Source organism: Zootoca vivipara, chromosome 2, assembly GCF_963506605.1.
Source record: "Zootoca vivipara chromosome 2, rZooViv1.1, whole genome shotgun sequence".
NCBI classification, from domain to species: domain Eukaryota; kingdom Metazoa; phylum Chordata; class Lepidosauria; order Squamata; family Lacertidae; genus Zootoca; species Zootoca vivipara.
Genome location: NC_083277.1, coordinates 70,439,593 through 70,467,056, shown reverse-complemented (window position 1 = coordinate 70,467,056; position 27,464 = coordinate 70,439,593). Strand labels below are relative to the sequence as shown.

The 27,464-nt window shown below is 44.7% G+C and overlaps 1 protein-coding gene across 2 annotated transcripts in view; it reads right to left on the bottom strand.

Annotated features, from left to right (window-relative positions):
- The window catches only part of RAD50 (RAD50 double strand break repair protein), a 133,125-nt gene that overhangs the window by 42,645 nt on the left and 63,016 nt on the right, over nt 1–27,464 (bottom strand). The gene's annotated exons all lie outside the window — the stretch shown is intronic.

The following is a 27,464-nucleotide window of genomic DNA, read 5'->3' as shown; positions in this document are numbered from 1 at the left end:
TTTCAGTTTATGAACGCTTCAGTTTAAGTACTCCGCGGACCCGTCTGGAACGGATTAATCCACTTTCCATTACTTTCAATGGGAAAGTTCGCTTCAGTTTATGAACGTTTCAGTTTAAGTACTCCGCGGACTGTCTGGAACAGATTAATCCACTTTCCATTATTTTCAATGGGAAAGTTCGCGTCAGTTTATGAACGCTTCAGTTTATGAACAGACTTCCGGAACCAATTGTGTTCATAAACCGAGGTACCACTGTATACAGTACATTGGAACCAACCCCTGTTTATTGTAAGGCCTTCAACACTGTAAATCGTAATGCCCTGTGGACTGTCCTTCTGAAAATTGGTTGCCCAGATAAATTTTTGAACATCCTTCCGCTGTTCCACAATAATATGACGGCAACAATCATGATAACAATGACTCTCAAAGTGAACTGTTCACAGTGGGATCAGGTGTTAAACAGGGATGTGTTATCGCCCCAACTCTATTTATTATTTTCACTGCCATGATCCTACGCATTGTCAAAGGGAAACTTCCCACTGGGGTAGGAATCATATATCGGACAGATGCAAAGCTCTTTAATCTGAGAATGCTGAAAGCAAAGAGTAAGATTACCATAACTTCCGTCATAGAGCTTCAGTGTCTGCACACTCGGAGGATGACCACCAAACCCTCCTAAATATCTTTGCAGAAGCTTATAAAAAGCTTGGCCTATAGCTCACCATCCAAAAAAGCCAAAATGCTGCACCAACTAGCACAAAACAACCCCTCTGCAGCACCACAAATCCAGTGTTGGAAAATGTCAATCACTTCTCCTACCTGGGCAGTTATCTTTCCACAAGGGCCAACATTGATGCCGAGATCCAGCATTGCCAGAGCTCTGTGAGTGCAGCTTTCTCCCAGTTGAAGTGCAGAGTGTCTGAGGACCGGGACATTTGCAGGGAAACCAAAATGCTTGTTTACAAAGCTATTGTACTACGAACCTCACTGTACACTTGTGAAGCATGGACCACTTATAAACATCACCTCCAACTCCTCAAAAGATTCCATCAACGGTGTCGCCCAAAAAATTTACACATCACTTGGGAAGACAAGCAAACTAATGCCAGTGTACTGGAAGAAGCAAAGATCAACAGTGTCGAAGCAATTATTCTTCAACACCAACTTAGTTGGTCTAGTCATGTTGTTCAGATGCCTGATTATCATCTTCCAAAGCAACTACTCTATTCTGAAATTAAAAATGGAAAGCGTAATGTTGGTGGTCAACAAAAGAGGTTTAAAGACTCTCTCAAGGCAAATCTTTAAAAATGTAGTATAAACACCGACAATTGGGAAACACTGGCCCGTGAGTGCTCCAATTGGAGAACAGCCTTTACCAAAGGTGTCCATGGACTTTGAAGACACTCAAACTCAGGACAAAAGGGAGAAACATGCTAAGAGGAAGGCACATTTGGCAAACCCCCACCTTGATCAACTCCTGCCCAGAAACTTATGTCCCTGCCGTGGAAGGATTTGAAGATCCAGAATTGGCCTCCACAGTCGCTTACGGACTCACTGTTAAGACCGTGTTCATGGAAGACAATCTTACTCGGCTATGAATAATTGCGAAAGAAAGAAAGAAAGAAAGAAAGAAAGAAAGAAAGAAAGAAAGAAAGAAAGAAAGAAAGAAAGAAACCAGCAGGGGGCAGTCCAGTAATGAAAAGAGGATTGTCAGAAATCGAGAGACATAGGAAAAGCTACTGGTTATTTGTTTTGGTTTTGGCAACACTCTGTCTATTCTCAACTCACACACTCTTTCACTCTTCCTTAACCTTCTCCCCCTCCACTGCCCACCATACATATGGTCAAACAGGAGCTGCAGAACAGCTACATCTGAAAGGATTCAGGTCCCCATTCCTATCCTGCAAGGAAACATCTCCCATATTCCCATAATACATGAGTGACTCTGGACTCTTTTCTTTTTCAGGGTGCAGAAGTGAAGAAAAGGCTACAAGATCTTTGTGACCCATAATAAGCATAATAATTCAATATTAAAATAAACAAATCCACTGCTCTCGGATTTATTACCTTCAAAGGGAGGGGTTCCATACATGTCTGCCAGGTAATACATTTCCTGCTAGGTTCCTAAGAAAGTTGCAATTGGCATAAAACCAATGGCCTATCATTTGAGAAGCAATAATTTTGTTTTTCTCCTGAATTGGGAGTAAGCCTGGCTTTCTTTTGCCTTGTCTATGGAAAAATAATGATGTACATACCGGTAGTACAGGGCCCCATACTGAGCCTCTTGGGCTTGCCGATCAGAAGGTTGGTGGTTTGAATCCCTGAGATGGAGTGAGCTCCCACTGCTCTGACCCAGCTTCTGCCAACCTAGCAATTCTAAAGCATACCAGTGCAAGTAGATAAATAGGTACTGCTGTGGCAGGAAGGTAAACAGCATTTCCAAGCGCTCTGGCTTCTGTTCTGTTGCGCCAGAAGCAGTTTAGTTATGCTGGCCCCATTACCTGGAAAGCTGTCTGTGGACAAACACTGGCTCCCTTGGCCTGAAGCAAGATGAGCGCCGCACCCCATAGTCACCTTTGACTGGACTTAGCCATCCAGGGGTCCTTTACATTTTTACCTCTTTTTTTTTAGCTGGGGTAGTGCAGAGAGGAGGGAAATGACCACTCAAATGATGGCAGCAGCAGCAGGCAGGCAGTCCCTGCATCAGAACTTGGACTGGCCCATTCAAACTGCAGCTGGTCACCACAGCATCCTTTTTCTTTTTCTTTTAAAAACATATTTTATAGCCAGGGGCTGACTGGCTGGGGATGTACTTTGTTACTATTGAGATAGATAGATAGATAGATAGATAGATAGATAGATAGATAGATAGATAGTATACACTGGTACCTCAGTTTACAAACTTAATCCATTCCGGAAGTCCGTTCTTAAACCGAAACTGTTCTTAAACCAAGGTGCGCTTTCCCTAATGAGGGCTCCCGCCGCCGGTGCCCTTCCACCGTTCGGATTCTGTTCTTAGACCGAGGTAAAGTTCGCAAACCGGGACACTACAGTACGTCCGGTTTTGCAGAGTTTGTAAACTGAATTGTTCATAAACGGGACTGTTCTTAAACCAAGGTAGCACTGTAGTCTTAAAATATTGTACGCTTAAAATATAACATCCTTTTCTACAAGAAAACTGTGTTTATTCTCAAGTAAAAGCTAACTCAATTTCATTCTGGAATCATGACTGTACTATGATTGAGTTTTAAATGTTAAACTCCACAGAGTATTTATTTTCCTCTTAACTATCTGAGTCATGGAATGTAAAACAATAATAATATTATTACCAATACAGTTGTATTATATGTGTCTTTCATTTTCCCCCTCCTTCTTCAGCCATTTATGGACTACCAGTTGGCACTGAAGGTTTGGTATATACATTTTAGAAATAAACTGATACAACAGTGGGGGAAATGGAAGCTCTGTTTGCTTAGATCACAAATAGGAAACGTGCTATTATTGACAGCCGTATACGGCCCATTCTGACTTCACATCTCACTGACACTTCAGATTTCTGTTATACAGGAAACAGTGTTCATTCTCAGAAGACCATCTACAAGATAGTAAAGATAGTAGAAGAAAATGGGTTTCTGAGCTTAATTAAAGACCTACTTTCCATGCCAGTACTACAACTCCCTGATCATTCATACTAGCTGTGGCTGATGTTAGCTGGAGTCCCAATATCTGGAAGACCACACATTTCTACCATAGCTGCCAAGTTTTCCCTTTTCTCACGAGGAAGCCTATTCAGCATAAGGGAAAATCCCTTTAAAAAGGGATAACTTGGCAGCTATGATTTCTACCCTCCCTCCTCCTGATCTATGTGATGTATTCCCAGCACTTGATGATATGAAGATGAATGGAGGAATGGCTTCCACTGAAAAATATTGTATTTGAAGTGATTAAAAACTTTTTCTGTAGTGCATGTTGTAGCCTATTAACAAAACCTGAAGGGCTTTTAATAGGGCTGCTACATTTAGGGTTAGGTTTTAATCACTATAAACACTTAACCTGGGAATAAGTTCCATTGAACATGGTGTGAATTACTTCTGAGCAGACATGCAGAAGGATAGCTCTGTTAAGTCAGACAATTCAAAATACAAAATTTAAAAATGCCAGCACAGCAGACGAAGAAATATCCATTTGCACACAACATCTTAAATTAGTCCTTCACAAAAGCCTGGGTGGACAGGCACATTTTCAGCTGGTACTGAAACCTAAGGGGAGGGCTGTTCTACAGCCAAGGTGACACCACAGAGAAGGCCCTGTCCCAAGTCACTGTGCAAGGCTTTGGCCCATCAGCAGATAGCGAGAAGAGCCTCTCCTCTAGATCCTAGTAGATAGGCAGGTTAATGTAGAAAGATTTTACAAGTACTTACAAAAACTGTGGGTAGCCACTTCCTGAATGTAGGAGAGGAAATGGCAGTGTGAAATAGTGCTTATTGTTACTCTATGACCAGGCCCAGGTTTAAGTCCCATTCTGCCACTGAGTGACACGGGGGAAGTCACTGCCTTTCAAGCTAACCTACACCACAGGATTGTTGTGATGGTGCAATGAACCATGCATACATGAGCTTCCTGAAGGAGGGGCTATCAAAGAAAACACAGCTGCCTCTTCTAACATGCTACAGAACCCACAAATGTCATCTAAAGTATTGAAAGAAAGTTGCCTTTTCCCTCAGCGCTGTTATTTTAGCAGCATGCAACTTTAAGGGGATTTCATTCTCTAATTAAAATCCACATGATTCACTCAAGGGTATTTAATTGGGCGGCAGCCCTAATTTCTAGCACTCAAAAATAATCCTAAACATACCTAACGAAATGTAACCTGGGATTTACTCCTGGGCTGGAGTCTGTGCTACTGCAGCCTACATTTCCAAGGGAAGCAGCAGGGTTTTGGTATGTAATGAAATAGCCATCGGGGGGTGGGGGCAGGGCTTGACAAACGGCCTCAGCCCAGTATACCTGAAGGAGCGTCTCCACCCTCATCGTTCAGCCCAGACACTGCGGTCCAGCACTGAGGGTCTTCTGGTGGTTCCCTCACTGGGAGAAGCGAGGTTACAGGCAAGCAGGCAAAGGGCCTTCTCGGTAGTGGCACCTGCCCTGTGGAACACCCTTCCATCAGATGTCAAGGAAATAAACAACTACCTGACTTTTAGAAGACATCTGAAGGCAGCCCTGTTTAGGTAAGTTTTAGGGAAGTTTGATGTTTTATTACTTTGTTATCATTATTAATATTCTGTTGGGAGCCGCCCAGAGCGGCTGGGGAAATAAATAAACAACAACAACAGAAACAATTCTAGAGCCTTTCCATTAAAGAGATCGGCTTTAAAAAGGAAACTGCACTGTCAGGACAGACGCTGTTGCTTTCAGCGATGACAGCTGTCACTCTCCTTCCCACGTTTTGCAATCTCCGGGGCTTTCCCAAGAGCTCATCATCTCCTTGAAAACTCAGCCTGAGGCTGGTGAGAGATTGAAACTCACACCATGCCCCTCCTTAGGTCCATTAACGCGCCGTTATATTATACTGCTGACTAATCAGAGGTGATGCATTCTCCTGAGCTTGCGAATTACCAAACTGGAAGGAGGCGTTGCTTTTGCAGAACGAAAAGGGCACGCTGAGCGAACACAAGAGGCACGGGACTAACAGAGCCAAGCTGTCGACTCCGCTGGCTTTCTCTAGATGGCGCGCCATCTCAGCCTCAACTGTCCGATTTCGACGCTTTCCCACGCAAAGCGCTGGCCAGCATGTTTCGTTTCGTCGTGTCTTGTTTTTGTCTCGGCCTGATTCATTCTTTTCTCTGTTTTTTTTTTTTGTGTGTGTGTGTGTGTGTGTTAATATTTCATAGATGATCTCACTGCCGGGCTCCGTTGCCGGCTCGGTTTGGAAAAGCGAGCCAAGGACTGGTCAGGAAAGGCAGGTGCTTTCGCAGGAAGGACTTTTCCAGCCCCGATGGATTTTCCCCTCGCCTCGATCTGGAACTTCCAGCAGCTTTCCCCGCGTGGATCCGCGCCAGGGTTGACTCACCACAAGCAAACAGTCGCTGCAACCGCAGGTCCCTTTCGACACAGGACCATTGCAGGGGCCGGGGGGGGGTGTCTCTGGAGCTTAAAGTGAGCGGCGTTGCGCTTGTGGGTGTTTGCTATGGGAGACTGGCTGGGAGAGTGCTCCGTCGCTGGAACGCATGAAGAACAACGTGCCCCTGAGCATATGCAGAGCGTCGCTTCTTTTTCGCACCGCGGTCAAACCACAGCCTCCCCTCACTTATTGAGGATGTTGCTTCCCCTCTTGGAGGCAAACATTTTTCTCCCCTGAAAATGATAGAGTTTTGCACCCAACTGCCATTTGTGTCCCCCGATTACTGAAAAGGAAAGGTTAGCAAGCTAGAACAGTGTCCATACACAACATATGACAAACGTAGCCCTGTTCTAAGTTAATTGTCACCCAGAGCTGATGGGAGTTGTAGTTCGGCAGTATCTGGAAGGCCACAGCTTCCCTGCTCCTTTTGCAGGTGGCTAAACGGTTTAAAATATTTTAATGAGGTAAAAAAGCGTCCCCAATTAATTGGGTAGATTTTAAAATATCTGTTTATTTGAAATACAAATACGTATAAAATGGAGGTTGGCATCTTAAAAGAGGTGTTCTGACTTCGGTTCTTGCATAGGAGGAAAGGACACTACTAAGATGATGCCTGCTAGGGGGTGTGTATAATCTAAAAACAAAGTCTTGCTTCTTACTGCAGAACTCTTCCAAATTTGAATAATTGGCTGAATATTCCATCAAGCTGCAAACCCACCTGTCTGTGGGTTCCCTCACCTTGGGGTCTCAAATTTCAGCAGGGCCTTGCTTGTGTGATGACAAAATTCTGCCCCCCCCCACCTCTTGACTTCCATTCTACATAATAGTTGTGGGGCCTGAGTGTGTCTGAAGCAGTTGCACTCCCCTAAATCTGCCTCTGACCTGGGGCTTACTTCTAAGAAAGTGAGCATATTAGTAATTGATTGATTATTTAATTTCTATACCACGTAATATATAAAAATATATATCTAAGCCAAATCCAGAAAATTGAAGCAACAACTGACAACTTAAACAAAACTTTACAAAAATACACAGTTGCATATAAAAAACGTTACACTAATACAAAGTTACTAATATATACTGTATATAAAAATCAATATCAGTTCATTTTCTTTCTGACACACACACCCTCCTCAGCTGCTGGGTTCTCCAACAGGAGTCAAACAAACTCAAAGCTCACAATGAGAAGGAGTTGCTGGAAACAGCAAACATCGCCCTAGTCTCTCACTCTAGGGGCAGGTTCAATGTGAGTGGTAGTTTCTCCGGCTGCCCACAGCTGTGCCCCATTCAGCTGCACTCTCAGCACCCAGTTCCAGGTATAGCAGGACTGTTAGTCCACAGACAATATCCTCAACAGAAGGATTGCAGTGTGGTAAAAAAAAAGAATTCCAATGTTCCCTAACCCCTCTCCCCAAAAATCAATCACTCCATCAATCCATGCCACAAGGAATTAGGAAGAGACAGTAAAAGAGAGCATGGAAGTTGTGCCTGACAGTGTTTCTCACTTTTGTAAAAGGTAAAAGTAAAGGACCCCTGGACAGTTAAGTCCAGTCAAAGGCGACAATGGGGTTGTGGCGCTCATCTCGCTTTCAGGCTGAGAGAGCCGGCATTTGTCCACTGACAACTTTCTGGGTCATGTGACTAAACCACTTCTGGTGCAACGGAACGCCATGATGGAAACCAGAGTGCACAGAAATGCCTTCCTGCCACAGTGGTACCTATTTATCTACTTGCACTGGTATGCTTTCGAACTGCTAGGTTGGCAGGAGCTAGGACAGAGCAGTGGGAGCTCACCCCATCGCAGGGATTCAAACCGCCAACCTTCTGACCGGCAAGCCCAAGAGGCTCAGTGGTTTAGCAGGTGGGGTGGGAGCAGTGGCAACTGGAGTCCAAGCCTCCTTCTATGTGTATTCATGAAAAAACCAGAACACATTTGCTTTGTTTGCACAAGCTACAGACAGACCAGCATCTGAAAAAGGCCAAGACACATGCACATAATTCTCTCTCCACCCCCTTCAAAATACAAGCTTACTAACCACATGTCTTTGCAGCAGAAGGTTAAAGGCCGAGGCTGGGAGAGACGCTTCACTGTTGCAGCCTAAGATAATAAAAGTGCTAATTAAAACACATCTAACAAGGAATAGGAAATCCATCTTGGCTGCAAATTGTACAGTTGAGGGATGCAGGTGGTGCTGTGGTCTAAACCACCGGGCCTCTTGGGCTTGCCAATCGCAAGGTTGGCAGTTCGAATCCGTGTAACAGAGTGAGGTCCCGTTGCTCTGTCCCAGCTCCTGCCAACTTTTCAGGGATTAGAGCCCACTGCCAACCAGATGCATGAAATGTGTCCCCAATGGCAGGTAAAATACTATGGGATGGGCACTACTCATGCATGCAGGCTCCCCCCCCCCCCAGAGTCCACATGATGTCATCAGCATCAAAGTGCACTGCCCACCCAAACTGGATTCATCCTTGTTGGGGGAAATCTGATAATTTTGTATTGTTGTTATTTTTTAAATCCAATTTATATAGCGACCCTAACTAATTGGGGCTGGGTGGATGGAAGACATCTCACCAGTCTTGAACTCACTGACTGTTTCTTGGGTCCCAGTCAATGTTAATGTTCAAAGTCTGAAAAGGCTTAGAGCCAGGATACCTCAAGGACTGGCTTTTCCACATTAGTCTGCATAGGTGCAAAGATCATTGCCGGAGGCCCTTCTGGGAGTCCCTGCACCCTCATTTTGTGAAATGCTTTGAGAGGTTATACACTTGAGAATGATAGGTGAATGCTTAATATTACTAAAAACACAAGAGGGGAAAATGGAAACAAGTGGGGCCAACACAAAAGTTTTCTGTGGACTCTGGCTGTGTGTGCCTTGCAGCACCCACATGGCACCACCTTCATTAAAATATCATCCCTTAATCTCCCCCCACCCTTTAATCCGGATTCCCTATTTCTGCAGTGTTTTTTTATAAAAAAATTACTAACCAAATTTCCCATAGAAATGATAAATCTGGATTAAATTATCTGCTCGCTCAGAAACTGTAGAATATGAAACAAAACTCTTCTCTCCCTTTCCTCGAATCATCCCATGTTCCTAATGCCTTCTCTGGCAGGAATTTCCCTCTTTTTAGCCGTCTATTGGCTTTTGCTGAGTTATTTGGGTAGGGTTGGCCCCCCTCTAGTGCCCTCTAGTGACCCACTGCTGTTATTGACAATTCCCGGAATTATCCTCGATTTCATTCAGAGCTCTCCCTTTGCAAGAAACCGAAACTTAACGTCCGTGCTTGTGGGAGCCTTGCCAAAGCTGGGAGGACGCCTGCGCCTCTGCCGCCTCCTCCACTAGCCCTTTCCAAGCAGCGAGATACATATTCGCCTTCAACCCGCAGCTCGTGATTGCTTGTTTAGAAATTTCTGTAAATCACCAGACTTACTATTATTAAGGGAGGAAAGAGAGCTGGAGTCTGCACGTTCCCCTTTGCATGTTTACTCAGAAGTAAGTTCTACTGTGTGTTTCACTGGACTTAGACCCAAGGAAGGGTTTATAGGTTTGCAGCTGTGGAGGCGATCACAGTATATCAAGCAGAAGCCCCACCCCCAAATCTTAATCTCAGGGTCATGGGTTTGAACCCCACATTGGGCAAACGTTTCCTGCATTGCAGGGGGTTAGACTAAATGATTGTACAGTGATACCTTGGTTTATGAACACAATTGGTTCCGGAAGTGTGTTCATAAACTGAAGCGAACTTTCCCATTGAAAGTAATGGGAAGTGGATTAATCCGTTCCAGACCGGTCCGTGGAGTACTCAACCTGAAGCATACTTAACCCGAAGCATGGGTGTAATTGGTTCCGGAAGTCTGTTCATAAACTGAAGCGTTCATAAACTGAAGTGAACTTTCCCATTGAAAGTAATGGAAAGTGAATTAATCTGTTCCAGATGGGTCCGCGGCATTCGTAAACCAAAAATTCATAAACCGAGGTTCCACTGTAGTGGTCTCTTCCAACTCTATGATTTGGGGCTTTTTTATCTGAGAGAAAAGGCAACACAGCAGGCAGCAGTGTATGGAATGATATATGGCGCAGAGAAAATGGGCAGAGAAAAGTTCCTTTCATAGCACTAGAACTGGGGGGCATCCAAGAAAGCTGAATGTTGGAAAATTCAGGACAGCGGAGTAAAGGTAAAGGGACCCCTGGCCGTTAGGTCCAGTCGCGGATGACTCTGGGGTTGCAGCGCCCATCTCGCTTTACTGGCCGAGGGAGCCGGCGTACAGCTTCCGGGTCATGTGGCCAGCATGACTAAGCCACTTCTGGCGAACCAGAGCAGCGCAAGGGAACGCCGTTTATTTTCCCGCCAGAGCGATACCTATTTATCTACTTGCCCTTGATGTGCTTTCGAACTGCTAGGTTGGTAGGAGCTGGGACCGAGCAACGGGAGCTCATCCCATCGCGGGATTTGATCTGCCAACCTTCTGATCAGCAAGCCCTAGGCTCTGTGGTTTAACCCACAGCGCCACCCGCATCCCACAAGACAGAGGAGAGAAAGCACTTATTCACACAACACATAAACTATGGAACTCACTCCCACAAGAGGCAGCGATGGCTACCACCTGGGATGGCTTCAAAAAGAAATTCATGGAATATATTAAGGCAGGCATCCCCAAACTGCGGCCCTCCAGATGTTTTGGGCTACAGCTCCCATGATCCCTAGCTCAGGCATTCCCAACCTGCGGCCCTTCAGATGTTTTGGGCTACAACTCCCATGATCCCTAGCTAACAGGACCAGTGGTCAGGGATGGTGGGAACTGTAGTCCAAAACATCTGGAGGGCCGAAGGTTGGAGATGCCTGCCCTAGCTAGCAGGACCAGTGGTTGGGGAAGATGGGAATTGTAGTCCAAAACATCTGGAGGGCCGAAGTTTGGGGATGCCTGTATTAAGGGCTACTCCTCACAATGGCTATTTTCTGCTGTGCAGCGTGCCTCTGAATCCCAGTCGCTGGCAATCGCACGAGGGGAAAGGGCTCTTGTGCTCGAGTTCTGCTTGCTGGCTTCCCACAGGCATCTATTTGGCCACCAAAAGAATGGGGGTGGGGTGCCTTTGGGCTCTTACGTTATGTAGGCAAGCAGTTAGCAGTCAAAAGGGGCCAGACTGCAGTTCACATTGTTTGCTTTGGCCTGGCAAGGACCTCGTGGATGTTTACATAAGAGGGGATGCCAGGAGAAGTTTTCTGACATGTAAGGGGTGGGAAATAAGAGAGACACATGTGATGACCTAAGGCTGCGAGAGATGTCAAAGAGCAGGGGAACCTAAGCAAGGACAGAGGCGATGCCAAAACTAGGGCCCTCCCGCCTCTCGCCTTCCCTTGGATATCATAGTTGCGGCTCCTGCTACAGCACCCTAGAAGCTCTGCATCTGGTGCAACCAAATTCCCTAGATCCACCTTTGTGCAGGAAGGGTTAAACACCCATCTCCTGCCCACTTCTGAACACCTAATTTGGCCCCAACAGAGGCTTAAGACCTTTTTTATATACCACATTAACCTAATTTTACTTTGGAGGAACTGGACGTGAAGGAAGGGGTTAATTTCTTTCAAGGGCACACATCACCCCACATCTGAGATAAGCCAACAGGTGCAAGGTCAGCCAAGCCAGTTGCTATAGTAACCACCCAGTGCTGTCTATAGAAAGAGAGAGGTGTGTGGCTTCCTACATGCCGCCTCTGTCTCTCTGCCCCAGCTTGTCTCCAGCCAGCCCTTGTGGCATCTGCATTTCATCCTCTGCCCCAATAATAATTTTCTTCTTTGTTCCCTTCCTTCCTCCCAGAACAACTTGCCAGATGCAACACCTCCTCTTCTGTCTGCTCGCCCCACTTCTGCAGACCTCTATTTATTTATTTATTTATTTATTTATTTTAAAAAATAAGCAACATTTTCCCTGTGTGACATCACACCCATGTTGCCCTGGCAACCTTGAATTAGGCTGCCCCATTCACTGTTGTGATGGTATATGCATGGCGCTCAGTGATAAAAGCAAAGTTCCGCAATTGCAGGCAGCATTCTGTCGCTTGCTGCTTAATTAAGTAGTACAGGTGTCTCCAGGAGTGGAAGGGAATGATGTTGTTATCCTTCAGCAAGAGATCGCAAATACACCGCTGAGTAGTCATTGCTCCCTCAAGATCAAACATTAGACTGTGGCTGTATGATGTTATCCCAATGGCTCCCTTCTCCCTAACTCTAGGAGGGAGTGCTTTGTTTTGCAGTGGAGGAATAAAGCATTTTTTCACAGACCACCATCCCTTTCCCCAAATTGCTCTCCTCCCTATGAGGTTCCAGGCCTGTGTGATAAACATGGGTCCAGAAGTACTCTGACGAGATGGAGGCAACCTGGTATGAAGGTGCGTTTTGAAGGGAGATCAGGCAGGGGATGGCTTCTGTTCCTTCTGAGTTGCCTTCTCTCTAAAGTGTTTTAAGATCTTGGACTAATGTTACACATGGCTGCAGGGTCAGAGCCTGGGCCATTATATGCTGAGTCACCAATTGACTTCAACAGGCAACTTCCCCATCCTCTTTTTTTTTTTTTTTGACCTTGGCAACTTCTGAAATAATTTATCCTTTTCTTAAAACGTGCTTTTAGTCTCCAGACTGTTGTGAAGCGTGGTTTGTGTGAAACTGCCTTTGTTTAGGTAACCTTTGTTTGATTTAGGCAGGAAATCTTCCTGGCCCTGCCCTAAAAGCTGCAAACTGCTATTGCACAGACATAAATAAACCCTCCTGCCAGGGAGCAACCAGGGAGATAGCAGCCACCACCGTAGTTTCAGCAGTGGTAGTGGCCATGATTCTCTCCAGAGTGTAGGAGTATCTTTCTGAAGTTTTATCTGAGGAATCAGAGAACGCTGGAAATATCTAATGAGGTTTCTTTCATTGTGGCCCAGGGTAGAGAGATTACTTTCTGGTAGATAATGAAAATGGGATAAAGTTCATTCCCCATATGGGTGTTTCTTAAGGATACTAGTGCCCATGGCCTGCAACCTCTTTACTTGGTATCTGATTATTCATCTCCAAGGGTGGCATGCAGCATTTGCAGAGGATCACATACAAAAGCACAAAATGTAGTATCTGGCGCACAGAATTCAGATCCTTGCAAATCTCATTTTTAAAAAAATCTACAGAGTGCAGTCCTAACCCTGAAATGGGAGGGGGTGGCAGTGGGTTGGAAGAATGGCATGCAGCTGCTTCTCCCTCAGCCCTCAAAATGGAAGCCCCCCCCCCACAAAAATCTATGAAAGATGTGCTGGTCATCCCCTAAATTTAGAAAAAAATCTTATCTCTTATCATTGTTTTCCATTTCTGCTCATACAATCCCCAATTATTTTTCTTGAGAAAAAAATATAACTTTGTAACAAGAAGGCTGACCCACAACTCCTTTTAATTGATTACAGGGCCATCTTTACCTGGGGGTGCAAGGGGTGCGGGGTACCCCAGCGGCAAATTCTGGGGGGCGCCAAATGTATACCTACTGTATACCGGTCCCTCTCGATCGGCAGGACTGAAAAGCAGTGGAGCAAAAGTCCCTGTCCCCCTTCTCCGTCGCTCTGATTTAAAGACGGCCCTGATTGATTGGTTAGGTGTCCTTAGATATAAAGGGTAGCAAAGTGAGGTGGGGGCAAAAAGTGATTTTCAAGCAGAGTGGCTCAGCAAAATAAACAAACAAATCTGGACCTTTGGACAGATCTCACCAGTAGTCAACACTATCCAGGTCATTCCTTGTGGTTCATTCATTCATTCAAATTGTGGTATTTTGTTTTGTTTTTTTACTGAATTTTACAATATTAACAAATACTAAAAGGGGAAAACATACAAAAACACATTTGTTTCAGTATTAGGAACTAACAGTGCACTAATACCAGGCAAGTTATAATACACTTTGCCATTAATGTTGCAGTGTTTTGCTTATTACATTAGTTTTTTTACCTTCTATGTTACGGAATACGGATGGTGGGAAATTAAAATAAAAAATCCTCTTTGGTCTATAGAAGCCAAACTCTGCCATAAATTTTGATTCCTTTGTTTTGTTTTTGTTGGGCTGGTGTTGGTTGAATGTTTAGTTGGGGTTGGTGCTTAATTTAATTAGGGTGTAACTATAAACTGTTTATTGTTGTTGCTTTCTATTGATTTATTTGTTGCTTGTATAGGATATTTTGTTTTTAAATGTTTGATGTTTTGTTGTGTTTTTATATGTGTTCTAAGCCACCCAGAGTAGCTGGGGAAACCCAGCCAGAAGGGTGGGGTATAAATGATGATGATGATTAGCCTGCCATGTGTTTATTTATTTGTCTGTTCAATAAAATCACACCAGATTTCATGGGAATTGTCTCTTCTTTTTTTTGCTTTGTTTTCCCCCTGTCTCTTAATCTGTGTGATGTTTCCAATAAGGCTGTTTGGCAAACTATGTTATGCCATTTGTCTATATCTTGGGAATTCAAAGTTTTCAAATTTCTGACTCAGGCTGTCCATGCTGTCATTAAAATACGTATTACAAGTTACTTGCTTTCTAACTGCTCAGTTTTTTCATTGTAGTTAACTAAGTAGGTGGCAAACACAAACATATCACACATTTCAGGCAGCCACTGTACAGGTGCAGATGGCAGCTTCAGTGAACTTGAGTTCAGTGCAGGGAAAGAAATTAGGGGGGATGTGATGGGTATGTGCCATGGAACCCCTGGTGGGTTTTGCGGATCCTCTGGGGTCCACGAACTATCAACCGTACCTCTAGGTGTGCAGAATACCCCAGTACAATTGTCCAGATGGCTTCACCCAGTGATTTCATGTACAGTATATGTTAAAAATATGGGAGATGAGATGGAACCTTGTGAGTAGCCTGCATGCCAAAGGCTATGGGATAGAACAGCAGTGTCTCATTTTGGGATTTGCCTTCCAGGTAGGAACAGGGCCATTGTAAAGAAAAAGAAAAAGAAACCCTCCCATCCCATCCAAGACAGGGATGCTACTGATGGTCCCTGAGAGAAGTGATAGAATCATAGAGTTGGAAGAGACCACAAGGGCCATCCAGTCCAACCCCCTGCCAAGCAGGTAACACCATCAAAGCATTCTTGACATATGCCTGTCAAGCCTCTGCTTAAAGACCTCCAAAGAAGGAGACTCCACCACACTCCTTGGTAGCAAATTCCACTGCCAAACAGCTCTTACTGCCAGGAAGTTCTTCCTAATGTTTAGGTGGAATCTTCTTTCTTGAAGTTTGAATCCATTGCTCCGTGTCCGCTTCTCTGGAGCAGCAGAAAACAATATTTCCCCCTCCTCCATATGACATCCTTTCATATATTTGAACATGGCTATCATGTCTAGAAGAATCAACAGGGTTGGGCTCTTCTTATCCATTCCCTAGCCCAGGTCATCCACCACAGCAGTTTGGATCCTTTACCCAGTCTGCAAGCCATATTGGAATAGATCCAAATGATCCCCAATTGCATCCTTCTCGGTAGTGGCACCCACCCTGTGGAATGCCCTCCCACTAAAGGTCAAAGAGAACAACAATTACCAGACCTTTAGAAGACATCTCAAGGCAGCCCTGTTTAGGGAAGCTTTTAATGTTTAATGGATTTCTGTATTTTAATGTTTGATGGATTTCTGTATTTTAGAATTTCTGTTTTGTTGGAAGCCGCCCAGAGTGGCTGGGGGAACCCGGCCAGATGGGCGGGGTATAAATAATAAATTATTATTATTATTATTATTATTATTATTATTATTATTATTATTATTATTATCCAAGGAATCCTGTTGCTGGCTAGAAGGTGAACATGCCTTGTGATCTCAGAAGACTAGGCCCCATGGCAAGCACCCCACCTGTTTGCCAGTTTCATATACTGTATAACCACCTGCCTTCTGCATTGCAATTACGCAGGTGTGTTTTAATGGAATACGTATTAAATCTCTCCCAACCCCAACACTTGCAGTTCAAAATGTCACTGGCCAAGGGACACTTTAGGGGTCAGCAAACTTTTTCAGGAGGGAGCCGGTCCACTATCGCTCAGACCTTATGAGGGCTGGACTATATTTTGGGGAAAAATAATGAACAAATTCCTATGCCCCACAAATAACTCAGAGATGTATTTTAAATAAAAGCGCACATTCTACTCATGTAAAAACACCAGGCAGGCCCCACAAATAACCCAGAGATGCATTTTAAATAAAAGGACACATTCTACTCATGTAAAAACACGCTGATTCCTGGACCATCCGGGGCAGATTTAGAAGGTGATTGGGCTGCAACAGCCTCAAGTTTAAGGAATTTAGATTCTGGGAAACAATAAGCAGCTCACCCGCCCACCCCGTGACCTGGTTGCTTTAGTCAACAGTATTTATCTGGTGCCAGATGGGCAGAACTTCATCTGTGTTTCACATAAATTTCTTTGCCCAGCCTTGCAGCAGCCCAGTTAGCTTCCTCATGGCTTCCTTGCAGCAGGGCCGTTTATAAGAAATGGAAACAGCTCAAGAGCTCACTCGTCTGAGGGAGGGAGGGAGGAGGAAGTATAAATAACCCTGTGCTTCGACTCTCTCCTTGCTGGAGCAGCTGGATGCATTTTGCGCTGACTCACCCACTGGCAGGGATTCAGATTCTAGGGGAAGGCAAAAATGCATACCTCACACGACCCAGCATTTGCTGAGGCAAATCAATAAGCCAGAGAAGCTGAACAGCATCCATTCTCCTCAGCTGATGATGGTTGTTCAGTTCCTCCCCACCCTTTCTTTCGCCTCATGTTTCATAGGTTTATATTTTAGTATTGTGACTGATAAAAAAAAATTGACTAGTAGGGCTTGTCTTTGTGGGTGGGTGGTGGTATTCCAATAAGCTTTACTTAAAGCTTAAAGGTAAAGGGACCCCTGACCATTAGGTCCAGTCATGACTGACTCTGGGGTTGTGGCACTTATCTCGCGTTATTGGCCGAGGGAGCCGGCGTACAGCTTCCAGGTCATGTGGCCAGCATGACAAAGCTGCTTCTGGCGAACCAGAGCAGCACACGGAAACGCCATTTACCTTCCCGCTTGGAGCGGTACCTATTTATCTACTTGCACTTTGATTTGCTTTCGAACTGCTGGGTTGGCAGGAGCTGGGACCGAGCAACGGGAGCTCACCCCGTCGCGGGGATTCGAACCACCGACCTTCTGATCAGCAAGTCCATTGAAATGAATTAACACGACTACGTTAGGGCCACTGTTTTCAATATGTCTCCTCAGAGTAAAACTTAGTTGAATGCCACACCCTGTCTCTAAGCCATGCTCTCCGACATCATAGGAACATAGAGAGCTCTCTAATACTGAGCCAGATCATTGGTCCATGTAGCTCAGTGTTGTCTCTACTAGAAGCAGTTGTCCAGAGTTTTAGGCAGGGACGTTTTCGCAGTTCCACCTGGAGTTGCTAGAGTTTGCTTTCTTTCTGCATGTACAGCTTGCAGGGCAGATGCGCTATCTCTGAGCTATGGCCCTGCCTCAAACCCCTCCCTCAAGAACAGTGGAAGTCTCTGTATGTATGGAGAGAAAAGCTAGGAAAATAGTACAATAAGCTTTTTTTTTTTTTTGCGGGAAACTCCCTTATTCCAAGCCACAGCTGTCAACCTTCCCTTTTTTTCCTGGAAATTTCCTTATTTCAGCGCCGTTTCCTGCTGCTATCCTGGATTGTTAGATATACCGTAGACTGTCCTCGGGACAGGTGAGGCTGCTGCTGATCCCTTATTTTCAAATCTGAAAGTTGACAGCTATGATAATAATATTTAAAAATACGGAAATATTGGATTTAGAGGGTTGGGACAATGTTTCCGGTTGGCACGGGTACTTAGGACATGATAAATTAAATCACATGAGGGATTTCTAAATCATATGGTAAGAAAAGCATTGTATGATGTTTGGGAGAGAAACAAACCTTTAATGGTTACAAGAACACCTTGGTGGCTCTCACCCATGGAATCGATAGCAGTCCACAAGAAAAACATGAGTCACGACTGGCCAACCTATAGGGATTTGGTAGAGGGAATAAGCAATTGCCCAGAATTGAAGAATTTTGAAGAAATTAAAAAGCTGGGATTAACTTGGTTAGAATTTCATCAACTGAAGGCCATCTTTGAAAAGATAAAACATTGATAACAAAATATCAGATCTGGAGAAACATATCTCATATAATAATCCAAAAAACTCTATCCAAAATATATAGGTTATTAATAAATTGGCAACTGAAAGATGAAGAAATTAAGGACGTGATGAGAAAATGGGACCAGACTTAGGTCAAGTGATCAAACTTGATAAATGGAAGCACTTCCTGAGAAACGGGTTCTGTTCTGAAAATAAAAGCTCATTACAGGTTGGTTCTGCATTAACCCACAGTGTGTCCATTTGAAAACAGATGTAGCCAGTCCTGGCAATGGGGTGAGTGTGTATCCACATCTGCCCAATGGTGCTGTTGGTGGCAAATACCAAGATCACCAGCATCATTTTCTTCTTCATTCCCCTGGGACATTTGCAGGAAGGAAAAGGTGTGGCTAACCCAGTCAAGGGGAAGTTAACCACAGCCACCCTTGTGGACTGTAGAATCTGGAATCAATCTAGCTTAAAAGCAGCATGTCGTGGATAAACACAAGCAATTTTGGATTGAGAAAAACAATATTTTTGTGGTACAAACATATTAGTGTGTACACTACCGAAGTTGGGGTTCCTTTGCACGTGTATATATACCGGTATTAGAGTTTCATAACTCTAATGCAGGGATAGAGGGCACCTGCAAGGGAGAACTGGTAGGCAGGAACAGATGCTTAACCCTGTACCTGTCATTTTGCCCATGCAAATGCCCTTTTCAATGTTTTTAAGTTACTTTTCTCCCCCAAATCAGATAGTCAAGGAGACAAAACATGGTGGCACCACCTGGCAAGGGATCATGACTTTGATCTTGAGGGGCTGAGCACTTTTGCACTTTACCTGCACACCATATGCCATTTCTATCCCCGCTGAGCACACACAAGTTTCCCTATCAGCACAAGTGCTTTCTTTCTCCATCCTTCCCTGTTCTTTCTTTCTTTTTTTATTTTTATTAATAAAATACTTTATTTCTTATTAAACAAATTACAGAAAAAAAGACGAAAAAAAGAATAGAGAATAGAAAATAAAAGCTACATTGAATATTAACTTATATCCATCATACATACGAAAAATAGCTCGAGCAAATCATAAATACAAACTACGAAAGCAAATTTAACTCAAACAAATCATAAATACCATGCAATCATTCATTCAACATTAAAATGCCAATAAAGACCAAGGATACCTACTGGGTACAAACTAAACAACGTATATAAAAAAATCATCCATGTAGCAGTTCCCCTGTCTCCCCTGTATTCGCCTGTCTCCCCTTCTTCCCTCCCCCCTTTTTCCTTTATTCATGCCAAGGAGACGGGGAACTCCTTCCCTGTTCTTTCTTTGTGACTCTGACATTTTCAGCAGCCCCAGAATAGGGCAAATTGGTTACGCACCCTAGAGATGTACCAGTGTGGTTAGAGACATACGTAATTTGAAGGGTGAGGGATGTTTTGTTCAGACATCACAATCTTCTCTAAGAGTTACCGTATATTAAGGGGAAACCCATTCTTCCAATTTGCAGCCGTAGCTGGCACTGTGTGATGCTGATTGGCTGACTCCCTGTGACATCATGAAGTCACTTGTCTCACCCTCTTCAAAGCAGTTTAAGGAAAACTATTAAAATGTTATAAGTGTTGTGGAATTTAAAATAAGAAGAAGAAACAAAAGGAGAGCCAACGGCACAAATAATCTACATCACATATAACAGACACAGTCACAGTGTCTATAGTCTGGATCTGCCTGGATTTTCCAGCCATCTCTACCATACTTACCTGTCCTGAAAGTTCCCCAGCACCATACCATGAAGGAATTGCTGTGTAACATCCTTAGAAGCTGGGGTCTGAATAAATGTCCTCCTTTATTTATTTTAGTATTTGGTAAATTTATATAGGCTGCTCTTTTATTTAGAAAATTTCAGAGTGGTTCACAAATTATTGTCCATACTGACTCAAATTCTTGTCAATACCATGTGCACAATCGAAAAACTAAAATCCTGGTGGCATATAGGTAATTTGCGCAGTAATACCCATGTTGCTGCTATTTCCGTTGGTATACAAACAGTAAAAACTACCGTATGACAATAGCAACATTCACACAACCCAAAAACACTGGTATTGTTCCATTGGACTACTGATATTTAAGTACATGGGACCCTTGACTTTAATTGTGCACCAAATCCCTTTATCAGGTGTCCCCGCTCCAGGAAAAAAAAAAGCTGTCTTAACAGATTGGCATCAGTTCACTGCACTCAACAGACGATCGCTAATGCCTCAGAGAAAATAAGACGAAAAAGCAAAGCAGGAACAAAACCAACTTCCTTCCTGTTCACCCCACATGAAATGTCAGGTGATACAAGCTCCCAACTGAGCTAACTTGTTGAAATTATCAGTGTGTGACCTGTCCTTCATAAGTCACTCATGAAGAGGGGGTTGGGTGAGGTCGCCTGGCAGTCATTCTGCTCACAATACACACCCTGATATTGTTATAGCTTCTGTAACTGGATGTAGCCCTACCCTCTTTCTGCACATAAATACCAAATGATTTAATGAAACAGTGTTAGTACGGCAACAAATGCACCTTAGAATCACACTTCTCTTCTGTGCAGTCAGATTGCCATATAGATCTAAAATATAAATTAATTTACTCAAGTTCTGTTTTACGTGCCCTCCAATATTTCTCCAATTAAAATAGGGGTGTCCCATTCCATAATGATAATTTTACTATTTATACCCCACATATCTTATTGGGCTGCCCCTGCCACTCTGGGCAGCTTCCAATGTATATAAAAAAACATAATGAAACATTATTTTTAAAAGAAGCTTCCCTATACAGGATTGCCTTCAGACGACTTGGGGGTTGGATAACTCCATACCCTCCAACATTTTGCCAGTGAAAATAGGACACATCCTAACGAAAAGTGGAACATTCCAGGATCAAATCAGAGACTGGGACGGCTTCTCTAAATCAGGGACGTCCCTGGAAAATAGGGACACTTGGAGGGTCTGGTTTTAGAGAGGTGTGCATAGGAGTTTTTTCCAAGAGAAAGAGAGAACCAACTGTTTACCCACAAAATCACATCATTTTTAAAAAAGTGATCTATAGATTCATTTGCAATTTAAAGGTTTTTTTGTGTTCATCCACACAGTCTTTACTATGTAGGGCAGGTGACACACTGAAAACTCAACCACCTAATCAATCAATTACTTAATCAGCTGTAATTAATGTCTATCTTTCTGTTTGCTGTGGAGGGGCGGCTATATTCATACTACTTCTAGAAAACTGTATGGATGAATTTTGCACTGGGACATAACAAGTCAGCAATGGAAGTGTTTACTGAAGGATACCCAAACCTCTCAAAACCAGTGTTTTCCTTCCTCTTTTGTTTTTATTTTTCTATTGAAAAAATGACTCATGGTAGCATTAAATATGCTCCCACCCTGGGTGAGATAATATACAAACTTGAGGCATGCATTTGCTCTCTCCCCGAATTCAAAGGAGGTTGGATCAATCCTCATTCATCACCAGAGGCTTTTCCTACTCTTCAGAGTTCAACTGAATGACATAATGGGGGGGGGGGGTTCCTTCCAGGAGCACCTTAGAGACCAACTAAGTTTGTCATTGATATGAGCTTTTGTGTGCATGCACACTTCTTCAGATACACTGAAACAGAAGTCACAGATCCTTATATATAGTGAGAGGGTGGGGAGGGGCACCGCTCAAAAGGGTGGTGGGAAACCGGACTGTTTATGACCGCATTTGGTCTTGCAGGAAGAATTTACAACTGTTTACGACTGCAAATTGGTCCCACAGGAAAAGCAATGGGTGAGATGGCTAAAGATAGCTTTATCATGTATAATGAGATAAGTAGAAGACAAATATAAGTTAAAGTCATATGAACAGCTTAAAGATAAGTTAAATGACTGGTTACAATATCATCAGATTAATGGAGTGTCTAAAATGAATATGAAAAATGCTGGGTTCTCATCTGAAAAGTCACATTTGGAAACAAAGTTATTAGATACAAAATCAAAAAAATCTATCCAAGATGTACAATTTGTTGTTGGAATAGCATACAAAAGATGAACAAGTTAAATCAGAGACGACTGAATGGGCTAAAGATGTGGGGCATAATATTATGTTGAATATTGGGAGAGATTGTGGAAAAAAGGTATGAAGTTTACTGCATGTAAATGTATTGAAAGAGAATATGTTGAAAATGATGTATAGATGGTATTTAAGATCTGTGAATTTGGCAAAAATGCACCATGCATCTGATAATAAGTGTTGGAAATGTAAAGAAAAAGAGGTACCTTTTACCACATGTGGTGGACTTGCCCCAAGATAAAAAGACTTCGGGGGGGGATTATAATGAACTGAAAAGGGTGTTTAAGAATACCTTCATTAAAAAACCAGAAGCCTTTTTGCTTGGAATTGTAGGAGATGAGATCCCAAAGAAAGATTTCACACTCTTTTTGTATGCCACAACAGCAGCCAGACTAATAATAGCCAAATTTTGGAAATTGCAAGAGATGCCTACAATAAATGATTGGCAGATGAAGATGATGGACTACATGCATAGCTGCCAAGTTCTCCATTTTTTTAAAGGGAAATTCCCTTATGCTGAATAGGCTTCCTCGCGAGAAAAGGGAAAACTTGGCAGCTGTGACTACATGGAACTCGCGGAGATGACTGGAAGGATCCGCGACCAGAAGGAGGAGAAGGTGGAAGAAATTTAGAGAGTATCTGAAGAAACATTGCAACATGGATGGCCCGGCCCTGACCCAGCCTAGGCTTGGAGTCCCCCATTTAAGAGATGCGCTATCCAATGTGCCATTTTTTTGTTCAATGTCTAGAACCTGCTCCATGACTCCAAAGCAAAGCAGGAGTGGCTGGCGGGGGGTGGAAGTGGAGAAGTACTGTGTATGAGGATGGTAATGGAGAAATAACAGTTGGTTTCAGGATTATTATTATTATTATAATTTTCAGTATTAATTAAATTTTTATACTGCCCTTCATTTGAAGGTCACAGCATGGTTTACAATATAAAAACACAAAATACATACCATAATAACAAACAGAAACAATTAGCCAAAAGCCTGGATGAAGAGAAATATTTTTGCCTAGCATCTAACGATAGGTCATGAAGGCACCAAGCAAGCCTTCCTCAAGAGAGAAATCCACAGTTGGGGAGCCACCACAGAAAAGGCCTGTTCTTGAGTTGCCACCCTCCGGACCTCTCATGGCAGAAGCACACAAAGAAGGCCTCAGGTGATGCTGTTTATATGGGGGAGAGGCGGTCAAGAGGCATGTGTGCATGCAAAGGTTTTACCTACTTACTCTACTCTCCTAAATAAGGCAAATATTCCCTCACAATTTCCCTCAAAACAATGACCATTAACAATGCTTAAACCGCTCTGTCTCACTAACCCTGTCACATCACAACCTTCCATATGCAGAGCACATTTTAAAAGTTCAAAGCATGTCATATACATTATCCCAATATTCTTCTCAGAGCAACAGAGGACGCTGCCTTGCACTACCCTTGTCCTATCTAGCTCAGAGCTGTCTATAATGATGGGCAATGGTTCGCCAGGTTTTCAGACAGGGCTCTTTCTCTGCCCTCTCTGGAGATGCTAAGAACTGAACTTGGGGTCTTCTGATTGAGAAGAAGAAGAAGAAGAAGAAGAAGAAGAAGAAGAAGAAGAAGAAGAAGAAGAAGAAGAAGAAGAAGAGTTTGGATTTGATATCCCGCTTTATCACTACCCAAAGGAGTCTCAAAGCGGCTAACATTCTCCTTTCCCTTCCTCCCCCCACAACAGACACACTGTGAAGTGGGTGGGGCTGAGACATTTCAGAGAAGTGTGACTAGCCCAAGGTCACCCAGCAGCTGCATGTGGAGGAGCGGAGACGCGAACCCAGTTCCCCAGATTACGAGTCTACCGCTCTTAACCACTACACCACACTGGCTCTCTTGAGTGCAACACAAATGCTCTACTTATGATGCATATGGAATGGGGCTGAAGTTGAGGCAACTTTGCAAACCTTTGTTTCGAATCCTGATTTTGCTTTAAGGAGTATATAAATTTAACAATAGCAGCAGCAGCAGCAGCAGCAGCAGCAGCAGCAGCAACAACAACAACAACAACAACAACAACAACAACAGAGATGATATTTCCTATCTCACAGATCATTCTGTTAGTCACTCCCTGCTGTTCAGATCATCTCATGGACCTGACAAACATGGCTACTAAGTGTTTTTAGCAGGCTAGCACACTTCAAAAATGATTATTCAGTGTAAGATATCCACTTGTATGGCTGCAAATCATAAAATGTGTGCCACTGCAGAACAGCTATTTGATTTATTAAAATTAATAAATCAAATACCAAAAGGCTCCTAACAGCCCCAAGTGTACGCTCTGTTCTTCTGCATGATTCATACTCTGGCCTTGCATCCTTGCCATCAGCCTCTGCTGGGGTTGGGCAACTCGACACTGAGCCACCTGTGCATTGTGAACCATCCTCTGATCCAGGGAGTCCCTCCCCATGCAGAGGCTGGTTATGTCAATAGATTCATACTTCAGGGTCAAGTTTCTGATGGCTTGTAATGCTTCCTATAACTATGGATTAACTTATTGTGAAACCCAAATTCTTCTATTATCCTCTACCCCCCATATTTTGCACTTAGACATTTGGGAGGGTAAGAGGAGTGGAGAAATCCAGAAAATGTTGGAGGGGGGTAATTTGGGGACACAAACGGGGAGGTGAATTCAGGTTGGCTCGGAAATAAATATCTGAGCTACGTCCCCACGTTTTTTCAGAAGTAGAATAATAGAAATGTTGGGCCGTGTTAGTAGAAGCCCAGCACTTTCCTTTGTGCAATGGGGTTTTCCCCAATTTCCCCCCACCATGCCCTCCCCATTTGGTTCTGGCTGGGGGGAGTTGGGAGAGCCCTTGGAACAGTGCACAGGGGAACAAGAGAGATTATTTCATCTGGCAGGGCAAAATGCTTGCACAGTCACCTTGGCACAACACTGAATTCTTCCATATGTGACAGACCTTCACACATGAACATGGCTATACATCACATCTTTGTTGTCTCTTCTCTTCTCTAGTCTAATGTGCCCAGTTCCTTTTACCTTTCTCACAGGACTGGGAGCTGAGAGACCAAACTTGTGAAGCAGGGAGCCGCTTGCACTCATGGAGAGGCCTTGTGCATTTTAGCAGTGGTGGACTTGGGGCTTTCAAATTTCAGCAGCGCCCTGTGCAATACTAAAATTCTGTCCGTCCCCCCCACCTCTCTCGCTCCGTTCTACAGCACTGTTTGGGGGGCTCTTGTACTGCAGCACCCAGTGCAACCACACCGGTTGCAGCACCCTAAAACCACCTCTGGATTTTGGGTTCAAGCGTAGTCATGAGCTAACTCCCACTCAAAATGCCTGAAGAGGGTTCTTGTCGCTCCCACAGGAGGCAGTGCCAGCCACCGACCATCGACCATAAGGCTTTCAGTGGCTACTAGACATGCTGGCTATCTCCATAGCTGGAGGCCAGTGGCACTTCTAAAGTACGAGTTGCTTGAGACCCCAGGAGGGGGAGAGTGCTCTTGTGCTCGGGTCCTGCTTGTGGGTTTTCCATGGGCATCTGTTTGGCCCCCATGCATAGGACCCAACTCCCTTTGGGGTCAGTTCCCCACGATTTTATTTATTTATTAAGTGAGGCAGCGCCCGCGGGCCTGAAACCGCTGGAGGCGATTGAGGGATCCAAGCAATGCATTGGTCAATGGAACTGCTGGGCTAAGCTGGCTCAAGTCCCCACAAAGTTGATAGGCATTGCCATTCAAAGGGTGTCTGTGTGCTGTGTACTGTGATTGATTATGCTGGGCAGGGCTTACCCGATGCCTCCCCAATATTTTATTCAGGTTGAGTCCTCTGCCACCGTGAGAACAGGATGCTGGACTAGGTGGGCTATTAGACTCCAAAATTATTAATATAATATAATATAATATTTTTTTAAAAATTCTTTCCAGTAGCACCTTAGAGACCAACTTTGTCATAGGTATGAGCTTTCATGTGCAAGCACACTTCTTCAGATACAAAAAGAAGTGTATCTGAAGAAGTGTGCATGCACACGAAAGCTCATACCTATGACAAACTTAGTTGGTCTCTAAGGTGCTACTGGAAGGATTTTTTTAAAAAAAATTGTAACTTTTTGTTTCGACTACGTCAGACCAACACGGCTACCTACCTGTAAATAATATAATACCGGTATGTAATCCGTAAGAGTCCTGTTCCTTCCGTTGTCACCTGTTGGGCAATGTGTCAGGCTGGGGTTTGGGGCTGGCAGGGCTTTTCCAGAGTCCCAAAAGTGGTCAAAGGATTCAAGGGCGTACCCATCATGCGGCAAGTTAGGGCAGCTGCCCTACTCTAGAAGCAGGGCTGGTGGGCAGAGGCGGAGCACAGCCCGGCGGAGTGCGAGTTCGCCATTCCCGCCGCACCGCGCCGCACCCTCCCTCCAGCTCCCCGGCGCGCCCTCAGGCAAGGCCAAGCGCGGCGGGGAACCAGGGAGCGCGGCGCGGTGGGCGGGAACGCCGAACTCGCGCTCCGCTGGGCTGGGCTCCGCCTCCGCCCACCAGCCCTGCTGCTAGGGAGGGGCACAGCCCGGCGGAGCGCGAGTTCGCCGTTCCCGCCCACCGCGCTGCGCCCTCCCTCCAGCTCCCCGTCGCGCCCTCAGGCAAGGCCAAGCGCGGCGGGGAACCAGAGAGCGCGGCGCGGCGGGCAGGAACGCTGAACTCGCGCTCCGCTGGGCTGGGCTCCGCCTCCGCCCACCAGCCCTGCTGCTAGGGAGGGGCACAGCCCGGCGGAGCGCAAGTTCGCTGTTCCCGCCCACTTTGTGGCCCCTCCCCTTCCGTGCCTTGGCCCCTCCCCTTGCCCCCCCCCTAGTTTTGATCCTGGGTACGCCCATGAAAGGATTCTTATGCAGCGTGTGTGTGTGTGTGATGTGTGCGCGTGTCCCTCCCTGCTAAGGAGCAAAACAGCAGGCGGCTGCCGGCCTGGGAACGGGGCGTGGGGGGGAGGGAGGGAAGCAGGACTTCCCCTCGCTCTAGCACTACAAGAGGCTGATTTCCCCGAAATGATGCTCCGCCGGCAGCTAACTCCCTTCCGCGCTCTGATTGGGCGCGGCGAGGGCTCCCCGCCGCTGATTGGGCGCGCCGCGC